Here is a 12,307-nt window from a genome sequence, read left to right on the forward strand (position 1 = left end):
ATACTCATACAGCCTGCGTTTTAATATATTGTGCATACTGCAGCTATAATATAAGTCAACTGTGGCTAATTTGCAAAATTATGATTTCTGCGTTTCTTAGCAATCTGCCAAATTGGGATGCCTTATTTGTTGAATACAGCTAGGGGTGCAAACGAGCCGATCTCGGCTTGTTTAACTTACACAGAGCTCGATATTGGCCTATTTCGATCTCCGTATCTAATGTTCGACCTTGGCCAACGAGTAGTTTTTTAAGCTCGGACCCGGGCTTGTTTGTTAAACAAGCTCGCTTTTTGGCTCCAGCTCGGGCTTAGATACGGAGTAACATTGAACACTTTTGAGTTCATGTATCATGGTTGGAGACGATACGCGCATAATGTTATAATATGTATTTTTTATTTTAATTTAACTTAAAAGTATAATAGTAAAACGTAACTTTCATTTCTTTTCCTTCCAAAATGTCTCAATCAGGTAAATTAATGCCGAATCTAGACCAAAACAGCACCAAAATCCTCAACCTCATGATGCTGCTATAACAAGGCTGGTGTTTGCATATTTTTTTAAGGTTTAGTAACATAGAACACTTTTGAGTTCATGTATCATGGTTGGAGACGGTATACGCATAATGTTATAACATGTATTTTTTATTTTAATTTAACTTAAAGGGTATGATAGTAAAACGTAACTTTCATTTCTTTTCCTTCCAAACTTGGGAACACTTTAAAATGTTTATATCCTTTTCTTTCCTTTGCTTTTCATTAAACTCGGGAACACGAAATAATTTCACAGCGATTTTCATTTCTGACTATATCGGCCAATTTAGTAAAAGTCAGAGCCGGCTCCAGGGATGAGCTCGGGATAGTACCGGTGCCGATCCCGAAATTCAGAAATATTTGGTACCGGTACCGGTACCGAAATGTTCGGTTCGGTACTGGTACACACTGGCGGATCTTGAGCATCTAGTATGGATGGGCCTAAAGTGATAACAACCAAAATTTTTTTTCCTGCTTCTAAATTTCGGGTCGACAATCCGGTTCGGGTCGGGTAAAATAATAATTTCAAACCCTAGCCTACCAAATTGAGGAAATACAAAATGGTGAAATGCGAATTGCCGAACCTGGTCTCTGCTTGCTTCTGTTGACTGTTTCGATTAATCGATTTCACTCCCACACGAGTCAGTTCTTAACCTCAGGCCTCAGCAGACAACGACCATGCCCAATCAATCAATCGATTTCACATACAAACGATTTCATCAATTCATTTGCTTGCTTTTCGGCTTCTGTTTTGACTTCTGTGCCAAACCTCATAAGACAGTAAGTCACACAACGTCCATCAACGGAACCTCCGCTTGTTGTTGTGTTCGAACATCAACCATATGTTAGGGTTGGATTATGGGCTTAATGTTTAGTTTTTTTGTTTAAAATTTATTTGGGTTTGCTGTTGGTCTTATGGAGTTTTATTCCTTAGCCTTCCTTTTTTTATGTTAACGTTTATTTCGTAAACGATTTTCATCTTCGACTTTAAACAAACTTTACATTTATAAAAATTCAAGGTTGACCTTGACTCAAATAATATGAATGGCCGGACTCAAATAACTTGGTTGGGCCACACTCAATACATATATATATATATATATATATATATATATATATATATATATATATATATATATATATATGTTTTCTTTATCTTTTCGGAATAAGGATACTACCGAGCAAAAAACGTGATGGAGCCGTGGCCCTGTTCGGCCCGAAGAAAGATTCGCCATTGCTGGTACAGACGTATGGTACCAGTATTTCGTGCAAATTTTGAGAAATACCGATATCGTACCGGTACCGAAAACTCAAAAGTTGGTACCGATGCGATACCGAAAATGCTCATCTCTAGTCGGCTAAACCATTATTGGGGGGTGGGGGGGGGGGGGGGGTGGAGGGTTGAAGTAAAAAATTCGGATTCGGGCCCTTGTTCAAATTGTTTGGTTCGTGCTTGGTCAGTTCAATTATAATACACTCTAGTAATTTAGTTTAGTTTAATTGCTTGAATATTCATATCTTATCTTCTATAAAGGCTATATAATGTATTTTATTTTTATATTGTGAATTCAAAACTTTAAGTAAAAATGATGTAGTTAAGGTATAACAACATTTAAAAGAAAAAAAAGAAAAAGAAAACTGTAATAACTATAAAAGTTAATAAATCTGCATTTTATGTAACATATCTTAATATAAATTGAAATTGGCGCAATTTAAATCTCCATCGTGTCTATTTATTCAGTTGCACATAACGTCGTTTATGATTTTAACATGTGGGTTGTCACTTGCCTTTTGATATTTCACTTTGACAGTAGGCATCAATTAATTTTATTGGGCTGCAAATATATATGGGCCGGTGCTTGGCAATCCTCTAAAAAAATGTGTGACTATCAACTAGAGGTGTAAAAAAACCGGTTCGGAACCGGTTAACTGGAAACCAAACTAAACCGTCGGTTCGTATAGTGGTTTGGGTATTTCACAACCAAACCGGTTCTTTTTTTTGTCTTAAATCAGTTTAAAACCGACCCGAACCGGTATGGATCAGTTTGGCTACTTCTATGCTTAAACGGGTTTCTAAACCAAACTGGCTTGGGTCAAACCGGTTTGGAATATGCAAAAACTAAACCGGTTCGGTTTGTAAATAAAACCTGGTTTTGTTAAAAAACTTGCACTATCAACAAAGTCCACTTTTGTTAAAAATTCATCGGAGAAATCCTAGCGATAATGTCAATGCGGATAATTTGGTTTCTGGCGTATTACCGAGGGAATATCGATGACTAGTTTGTGAATGCCCTCAGATCTGGTTCGGTTTGCCACGTGAGGTGACAGATTGAATAATAAAACAAGGCAGCGGAAAATAAATTACCAATTTATATTATTTATTTGTCAAAGGTCATAAATAACCAGTAAATGCTCTAACGCCCTAACCTAGTTTAAGGTTCACTAACATAAGTAAGTGAACCGTCTAAAGCTATTAACTAAACGAAAACATTTCTTTAGGATATCAAGCACAATAACTATATGTCTATCTTTATGAATCGACCATCAACTCTACGAAAGATAATCCATAATTTTCCTATTTGTGTAATCTAATACATGCTAAAAAAGAAGGTAAACATTAGCTAAATAATCGCAAGTCGGTAAGGTAAGACATAAGACAACAATGTAAGGTAACAAGTCAATAAGTGCACAATCAATGATTTAAAATGTATGAAAATTGTATTTAGTCTTTCATGGCCGGGTGAAAGTCCATCCCGGAACACTCGCGTTGTATTCAAGACTAGAAACTACATTAATAAAAAAAAAAACCAACACATTCAAACAAGTCATATTGGTGTATTCAAGACTAAAACTCCAATCATAAATGTAAGATATGAGCTAAACATATCAAAGGAATTGTTGTGACAATTTAGTATCCAACATCTGGGCATTATCTCAAGTTCCGGAACGATAATCAAACACGAATTAAATGAATAACTCTCGTTTATATTAATCAGAAAATATAACTCAAAAAACTTATTACAACTCTCCAATCTTGATTCGGGTTTACTCTTGATGAACCCTAACTCGGTTGCATCTAATCTCTTGACAATCTTATGTGTAAAAAGTAGTTATATAAAAACACGCTAAGCTAGAAACTAAGTAATAAATTCCAAACTCTTAAACTTAACTAAACTACTAACCGGCAAGTGAACCGATCGACTCTAGTACAGCTAAGTAAGTCCGTATATCGAACCAACGAGACTCTTTAAATTACGTCAACCAGCTAATTGGACTCAACTAATACTGACACGACTATTTGTTTGTTTAAAAGGAGGGGGTGTTGTTTTAAAATACTAAATTAAAACTAATTAAGAAAATCAAGTAAAATAAACGAAAAGACAAGTTTGATTAAATCAAATGATGATGAGAAAACTACCTAGGCTAGAATCCCCTAAATTTCAGTTGTTAATTAACCGGGAAAATATTTAGTTATGGACTGGGATCGTAAAATAGACACTTAAGAGAAACCCGAACATGACCCCTGACCCTTCTCAAGAAGACACCTATGGGTTTCTAATAAGTTTTAACGCACACCAGCATTAAAAATCAAGTTCCCTTACGGTCACCTAATTAATTATGACTTAGTTCCTTTATAATGAAATCCTACCTTACGGCGTGGAAATCAAAGGCAAATTAATATATAAAATTGATTCCATACTATCAAGATTAAATAATAAAAATCTATCAATAACCTAGCACTTTACAGATTTAGGTTAGCAGCACACTTAGTTTTATTTGACAATATTATTCCTATGATCTTATCGTGAAATCAATCATAAAATATCAAGAACACAAAGTAATTGACCTAATAGCAACCTATCATATGACAAATAATAATCAAGAAAACTATGGAATAAAACTCATCAAACAATCCTAATCATCCATATGCATTAATTTAATATAAGTAAATCTTTTACTAAATCATAAAAACCATAACGATAAATAATCCCAAGTTAAATCAAAACATCAAAGTAGGTTCATCATAAGCCTAAGTAGTTCATGCAATTTAGCCTAACATCTTAGGTTTAAACAAAACAAACAACAAAGAATTCATGGCGGATATAAAAGAAAACAAAAGAAAACAGAAGATAAAACCCGTGTTCTTCGTCTTCAACCAATACGCGTACCACCGGATGATTTTTCAACTCCAAATTCGCCAAAAGCTGCAATCCTAAGCGTCGGAAAACTCCAAATTCGTCTGGAAACTTCAGGGTATCCTTAGGGTTAAGTTTAGGGGTGTTTATATAGTGATTAAAGCCCAAAACCCGGAATATTCAAGAAATTAGGTTGGTCGCGCCACGCTACCAAAATACCCTTACTTGGCCGCGCTACGTGGGCAATTTGGCCGCGCTACGCGGCCAAAACTTCCCATTTGGTCACGCAGTGTGGCCAAATTATTTTGGTATCGGTCCGGTTCACTCTTGATCTAGTCCGGTTTGTTTCTTGGTTCGCCGGTTTAGCTCAATTTTGCTTATTTTTCTCTCTTTTTAACCATGAACAAGTCTTAGGACCTAAAATATAGAATCATGTTAGTAGTATGCAAATCTTAAACAAAACCGAACAAAACTAATAGAATATTAAATAAAATGTACACGGGATTTATGCATATTAAACGCTATATCACAATCCCTAACCTGGTTGCCCCTATTTATTGTGTTAACTCTAACTTAGCTAACAAGAAACCTAATAACCCTAACTTGGTCATTAAGCAACCCATTTATAACCACTTTTAATTCTTGGATTAGGCCCTATTATTGGGCCAAACAACTACTGAGCCAACAATCATCCCCCCTATTGTTGTACCTGGCTTACCTCCTAATTTCCTACTCGAAATTTGCGGGCCTTCAACTTCACGCTTGTCATCCTTTTCTTGACTTTCTCGTGGCTTTTCTTGATCTCTTGCAGTGTTCTTTGGGCTCCACTTAGTTTGAAAAATGTAACGATTCCGGCAAAATCAGGTATACCCTAACCGGTATATACTATTTATGTGTTATTTAATACTGAATATATGAATTATAATGTGTTTATACGAGTATGTATGATTCGCAGTATGAATTATACTCGATTATACAGTTAATCGTATTGGAAATACGATTAACCGATTAACGGTTATTGAAGCCCGAATGAATCGAGGATTACATTATAGACGAGATATATGATATTTAGTGATGTTTACGAAGTATTAAAGCTTCGGGATAAGTGAATTAAAGCACAGGAAAGAATTTTCGATTTAATGGTACGTCGGTACGTTAAACGAAACCTTTAATACCAAACCGAGCAAGAGACAATCGATCAAGCCGAAAAAGATATGCAATTATTAATAATATGAAGTTTTAAGTTAATAAATGTCATGGTTTAAGTTTTTAAAGTTTTTAAATTGGTTCTATATAAATTTCATTTTTAAGCCGAAAAACTACCGTTTTAGCCTCGTTTTAAGCCGAATTAAACATTTAACCGAAAAACGAACTGAACCAGATTATCCAAAACATTATCCAGATCTCTGATATCCTAACGTGTGGCTAGGAATGGAGAGGTGGGTCCCACCCCACCCTTCCCTTGGTTCCGATCGGATAAGGGGGTGCATCCCCTTTTCCTTTGTTATTTTTTTCACACAAACTAACCAACATTCATCCCTTTCTCTCAACTCCTTGAACTAAAAACCGAGAATTGTAGCAAGAACAACGAGGTAAAGATCGAGTATTTACGTGTTCATCTTCGTTTCTTGAGTTTATTTGCAAGAAAATGAGGTTTCAAGTGAAAAAGGGTGAAAACCCGAGATGAAACCGATTCTTGCATGATCAAGTGATGTATACGGGTTATACAAGGGATCTTGGTCCAAGAAAGGAGTTAAACGAACCAAAAACGAATTTTTACGGTTTAAATCTTTGTTTTTAAATCAAAACCGAAACCATGAAAGAAATGGCTTGATTGTGGGTGTAACTTGCTTGGTGCGGTGTTATTGTGCTTGTAGGTGTTGTATCTAGTGGTTAGCAAAGGCTAGAAAGCGAGATCCTTGCGATTTGAAGCTAGAAACACAAGGTAGTTCGGTTTTTGTATGATGTTTGTGATTTGGACAGATTGTGATATGATTAGAGTTAGGTCATGAAATTTTACAGAGGTGTTGGATATATGAAAATACGAGTTCTGTGAAATTTTGGTAATTTTTGGACAAAGGATGAATATTTGGTGAACTTAATGCTCGGTTTTGGCCAAAAATGGTGAAAAATAGTTAAATATCATGAAAAATTCTGGAAAATTCCAGATAAGCTTTTCATAACATTTATAAGTCACACAAAAAATTTTAGGTCAGTTGGAGAAGTCTAAGTAGGCTTTTCGGTAAACGAGTTCTAGGGTTTTCTAGCTCGGTTTTAGTGAAAATGGCATGTAAAAAGAGATTTTGATTCTGGAAACATTACAGGGGACTATGGGGATGGCAGGGGTCATCCAGGAAAAATTTGAGATTTTTCGAAGATCGTTTGGTATTTACGACATATTTAGTGTTTAAATGGTGCTTAAAAATAGATAAATAAATTTTAAATATAAAAATTAATTCTGGAAATATTTTTATAAAATTCTCCACTGTCAAAAAGTGATTTTTGCAAAATTTCAAGATCCGAGACTAAACGGATAATTATTTGTGCTAAAAAGAAAATAAAAACAAACTTTTAAAGCTTAAAACGCTTAAACCGGTAAAGTTCGCCTAAACGAACTGACTGGTGTATAAAAACCCTAAAAATGAACTATTTTCATATAATTGAGTTAAACAAGTAAAAATGAATCATCCGAAAATAATTCGGATGATTTGAGTAATTTTACCCGATTTAACAGTTTCCGGTGCACTAAAGACGGAAACGGGTCCCGCGGCCAATCGGGGCGTCTAAACCGAGCTCTAATTTCACATCTTTAATTAAATTATCAGTCAACCACTATTTTCGGGTCATGTGTGACCAAACTCATTTTTGAAACGTAAAAACGGGTAACCGTGCTAGGCACGCAAAACGGGGAAAACAAACTATTAGTAATTTTGACTGTTGAGCTCTAAACGATATCACAATCTGAGTTCGGAGAAGTGTTTCTGGGTTAATATTGCCTCCGGGACGGTTACAGTACTGGGTTAACAGTGTCCCCAGATGTACCCGGTAACACGGTTAAAGTTATGTTAATAATGATTGTATAGTAACGAACTTAGGGATCGTATTACAGGTCCGGATTAATAGCTGGTGTATTGTGATACCTACTTGTTGCGATAAGGTGAGTTTCACGAGCCCCTTTTCTGAATTGTTTTTAAATATTTTCCCGGGGTGGAAAGCATGTTACTATTGAAATGTTTAAGTACATACTGAACGCATGGATTGGCGTGTATTTATAAATATTTGATTGTACGGGAATCGTACGGAATGGGTACAGTACTGGGTTAACAGTGTCCCCAGATGTCCCTAGAAGTGTTTCTGGGTTAACATTGCCCCCGGAATGGGTACTGCACTGGGTTAACAGTGTCCCCAGATGTCCCTAGAAGTGTTTCTGGGTTAACATTGCCCCCGGAATGGGTACTGTACTGGGTTAACAGTGTCCCCAGATGTCCCTAGAAGTGTTTCTGGGTTAACATTGCCCCCGGAACGGGTACAGTACTGGGTTAACAGAGGTTTCACTTGTGGGCTCAGCATAATTACATCGCTAATATATGATTATTATAATGATTTGTCACAGTTGTTTAAATTAGTGAAACTCACCAACTATTCGTAGTTGACCCGTTTTCTTTACATGCTTTCTAGGTACTCCCAAACTGGAATAAGTACTACATGCTTGACGATGCGTGCTTTTTGTGGAAGCTTAATGATCTTTTTGTATTAAATATGTTAATGTATTGTTGGTAAAACTTATGTGTTAACGCCTAGATGGTAACTGAACTCGGAACAATGTAATATGATGTAAATTAATGTAGTGGTGTTTTCTTTATAAGTAATGCTGTTGATATCAGACGTGTCTGTTGCATCCCGTTTACGTTTCCGCTGCGGTTACGGGGTGTTACAAAAAAAGACTTGTTTTGTTTAATCATTACTCATCTTCCCTTTGGTTTGAATCTCTTTCTTGATCACAGTTTTAGTTTCTTGAACTCTCTTATTTGGACTTTGAATTTTGGAACTTGGATCTTTGATTGGAAACTGACTTGTACTCTACTTGTCTTCTTTTAGTCCAATTCTTTGAAGCTCTTGGCCTGCAAAATTCTTCATTCCAATGATAGCTCATTTAGCGGGACATGCTATCTGCGGCCAATCTTGTGCAATCGGTTCTTGGTCCTTGTTACCTTAATCAAAAGCGTACCTGCAACATCTTTAATGGTTAGCAAATGGTGTTTCATGTGAATCTTGCATCCACCTTCGCTGCTTGACCAAGACTTACGATATTGCATTGTAAGCTCGGGATGTAGTAGACATTGGTCAACAGGCGCTGTTTCCTCATTTTCCCTTCAATTAAGACTAGCCCTTTTCCCGTAAGATCAATACAATATTCATCTATGAACTTCACCTTTCTCGTGACATGTTCATTCAGTTCATAAAAATACATTTTATGACTTGTCATGTGTTTCGATGCTTCGTTGTCAAAAAACCAAACATCTTTCTCCATCGTTCGGTTTCGAAACACTTTGGAATCACAACATCTTCATTCGTAATAACCGTGTTTTGATCACCTTTTATCATAACAAAGTTGGATCCAAAATTTTTCTTATTTTCAAATTTGCTTCTTTCTTTTTTCTTCATACGTTCCAGGCACATATACGCAAAGTGACCGAATTCATCACAATAGTAGCACTGAACCTGTGATCTATCCTTTCTACCCCTTTGACGATCTTTCGTTCTTCTTTGACCTATCTGCCTTGACCCACGATGTTGACCATCTTGGTTGTCACAACCATCTTGATCCTCATCCTCTCGGTCTTAACATGCGGTTTCCCGACCTGTTCCATATCCCTGTGACATCGGCCAACCTCTACCTCAGCTACCGAACTAATCTTACGAATCACCTTTGTAACTTCGATAGACTCAAAAGTAACTGACCTTGTGAATTTGAAGCGCGCTCTCTCCCTCGTAGATGTTCCTCAAACTCCTTCAGTCTTCCATTAGCATCATCAACATCATACTATCGAGATCAACACTTTGATCTATTGAGGCTACGAGTTGGAAATATTTTTCTGGAACCTCATCCAATAATTTTTTCACAAAGATATCTTGCTCGAATACATGACCTAGACTCGTTGCCTTTGAAACCATACTTGTTATTTTTTCCTGCAAAATCATCAATAGTCTCGTTTTCCATAATCTTGAGTTTCTCAAATTCACTTTTCAATCTTTGCAGTCGAGCCTTTTGAACTCACTCGGCCCCAACATACTGTGCTTTCAAAGCCGTCCATATTTCTCCAGCATTCTTGTATTCAGCAATCTGAAGAAGAATATCACCTTCCACCACTTGAAACAAAATGATCTTGCAGTTTTATTCTTCTTTGTATCAATAACCATGCCCTCTTCTAGTTGAACGACTTCCCATAACGCTTGATCGTCCAAAATTGCTTCCATCACAATCACCCATGTGATGTAATTGGTTCCATTTAGCTTTTGAACCTGCAGCGATATCCCACGGTCGCTTTGGGTTGGATTATCGAATCTTCTTTGTCACCCGTCATAGATGGTGCCGAACCCCCTTCAATCCACTTTTGACTTTTATGATTTGTTACCCACAAAACTCGAATTCCTTCACAAAAGTCAAAAACACTTTACCAAAAATATAGTGTCGAAACCCAATAGCTTCTTGAACTCCGAGTCAAAATATGAACTCATTTTTAGCGTTTAATAAATCCCTGACCCTACTCACCAAAAAATAGTGTTACGGTATATAACATAGAGGGTCCATTTTTTAATTATCATATGGTCAAGGGTTTAATTTGTTGGTTGTTATGTTTGTACTTAATCGACCTAATGAATGAGAGTGAGCATCGATGAATTGGTTGGGGCTGATGTATTAGAAATCCATGATGAGATTCAAGTACCTATTAATATTGAAGTATTGGAAATTCCAAAAGAATCTAAAAATGAATCAAATGTTATGTTAAAAGTTGGAAAATTGGGTAATCATGAGATTATCAAAATGGCTTATTACCTACCCTACTGGAATTGGGAATGGAGTTCCTCATATTTGAAAACAATTTAAGTGGATAGATACCGGTTGGGTTTGTCATCTGGAATGTAAATGTAAGGCCCCGAACCCCGGGAACCCCACAGTTGGTAACCATTCAAAACACTCGTAAAAATAATTAAACATAAAAACAATTCTTTGCATTAAAATAACATCACAGAGTATAATTCGGCGGAAAATGTAAATAAATGAATGAGTTCCCAAAACCCGGGAATTTAACCCTAAAACCAAAGTTAAGTATAACTTTTATAAGTCTTTTGAAATAAAATGTTCATAAACAATTCTTCATTCCAGTATGCTCTTCACCGTTCAAGTAGCTCCGTGCACGTCCAAGTGATAAGTCATCCTCTTCCTAACCTGAAACTTACACTAACATGCACACAAAGTCAGCTTAAGCTGAGTGAGTTCAAGTTTTAAATAAGTAGCAAAAGTCTTAATAATCATTCCAACGGTTTTAAAACAGCAAACGGAAGTACATCGGTTAGGTCACCACATTCAATAAATAGTCATTCTTACGTATGAGCATCTCTATACGTGCATTCCTATATATATCAATATATATATATATATATATATATATATATATATATATATATATATATATATAACATTCAATAATAACATTCAGGGCCGAGAAAACGTACAACCCAAACACGTAACATTCAGCACATGCAAACACAAAGTAGGCATACGCAACATTCAGTAGTCGAGACGATTACAACAGTCGCCAAATATTGGCCATTCTAAAATATATATAAATATATATACATACACACATTCTATAACATTCCAAGGCCTACCAATACTAGCAAGCCTATGTAAAACCATTTAAAACATTTCATCAAGTGAGAAAACATTTAGGTGTGCATGCTAGCCCAAAACTTAAAAAGAGTTAAACGGGGCATCAAGAACTCACCTGAAATCATTCGAACACCTGCAATGAGCTAGGAAATCCCTAAGTGCACAATCACAAGCAAGGACCTGTAAAGTATACACAACGTGTTACTAAGCTAGACCGTAAGAACACTCTTGCCTAATGGGCCGTTCAAGCACAACAACTTGGCCCAAGGCCCAACAACTTTCAATTAACCAAATCCACCCTACGATTAAGGTCGGGGCTAACCATGATGCACCACTCGCCCGTTGGCAATCAAATCGAGTCGAATACGCGTGTGATAAACCTTAAAACAAATTGTTAAACAAATCAACCCCAAATGGGCCAAATTCCCATTTTAATCTTTTCCTTCATCATAATTATGTCACCCGAGTTGGTAGGGTTGACGGTTCCTTTTTACAACTCTCAATTTAACATTTAAACGAAAATTCGCGCACCGCCGACTCGATTGACCAAGCACCAACCAAAACAGCCCCGAGCATCAAAAAATAATTTTCCCACAGCCCTTAGACTCCCCTAGGACCATACAAACTGATTCGGTTGGTCATCCAACCAAATAACGCATCAAACTCAACAATTTGCAATTCTACACCCGATAAACCCTAGTTTTCGAACTAAAATCGATTGACAGACCTAAACACTTTCAATGGCC

This window comes from Bidens hawaiensis, unplaced genomic scaffold (genome assembly GCF_021521415.1).
Source record: "Bidens hawaiensis isolate Kalapana, Puna unplaced genomic scaffold, B.hawaiensis_p1.1 tig00004795_1, whole genome shotgun sequence".
Lineage (NCBI taxonomy): Eukaryota > Viridiplantae > Streptophyta > Magnoliopsida > Asterales > Asteraceae > Bidens > Bidens hawaiensis.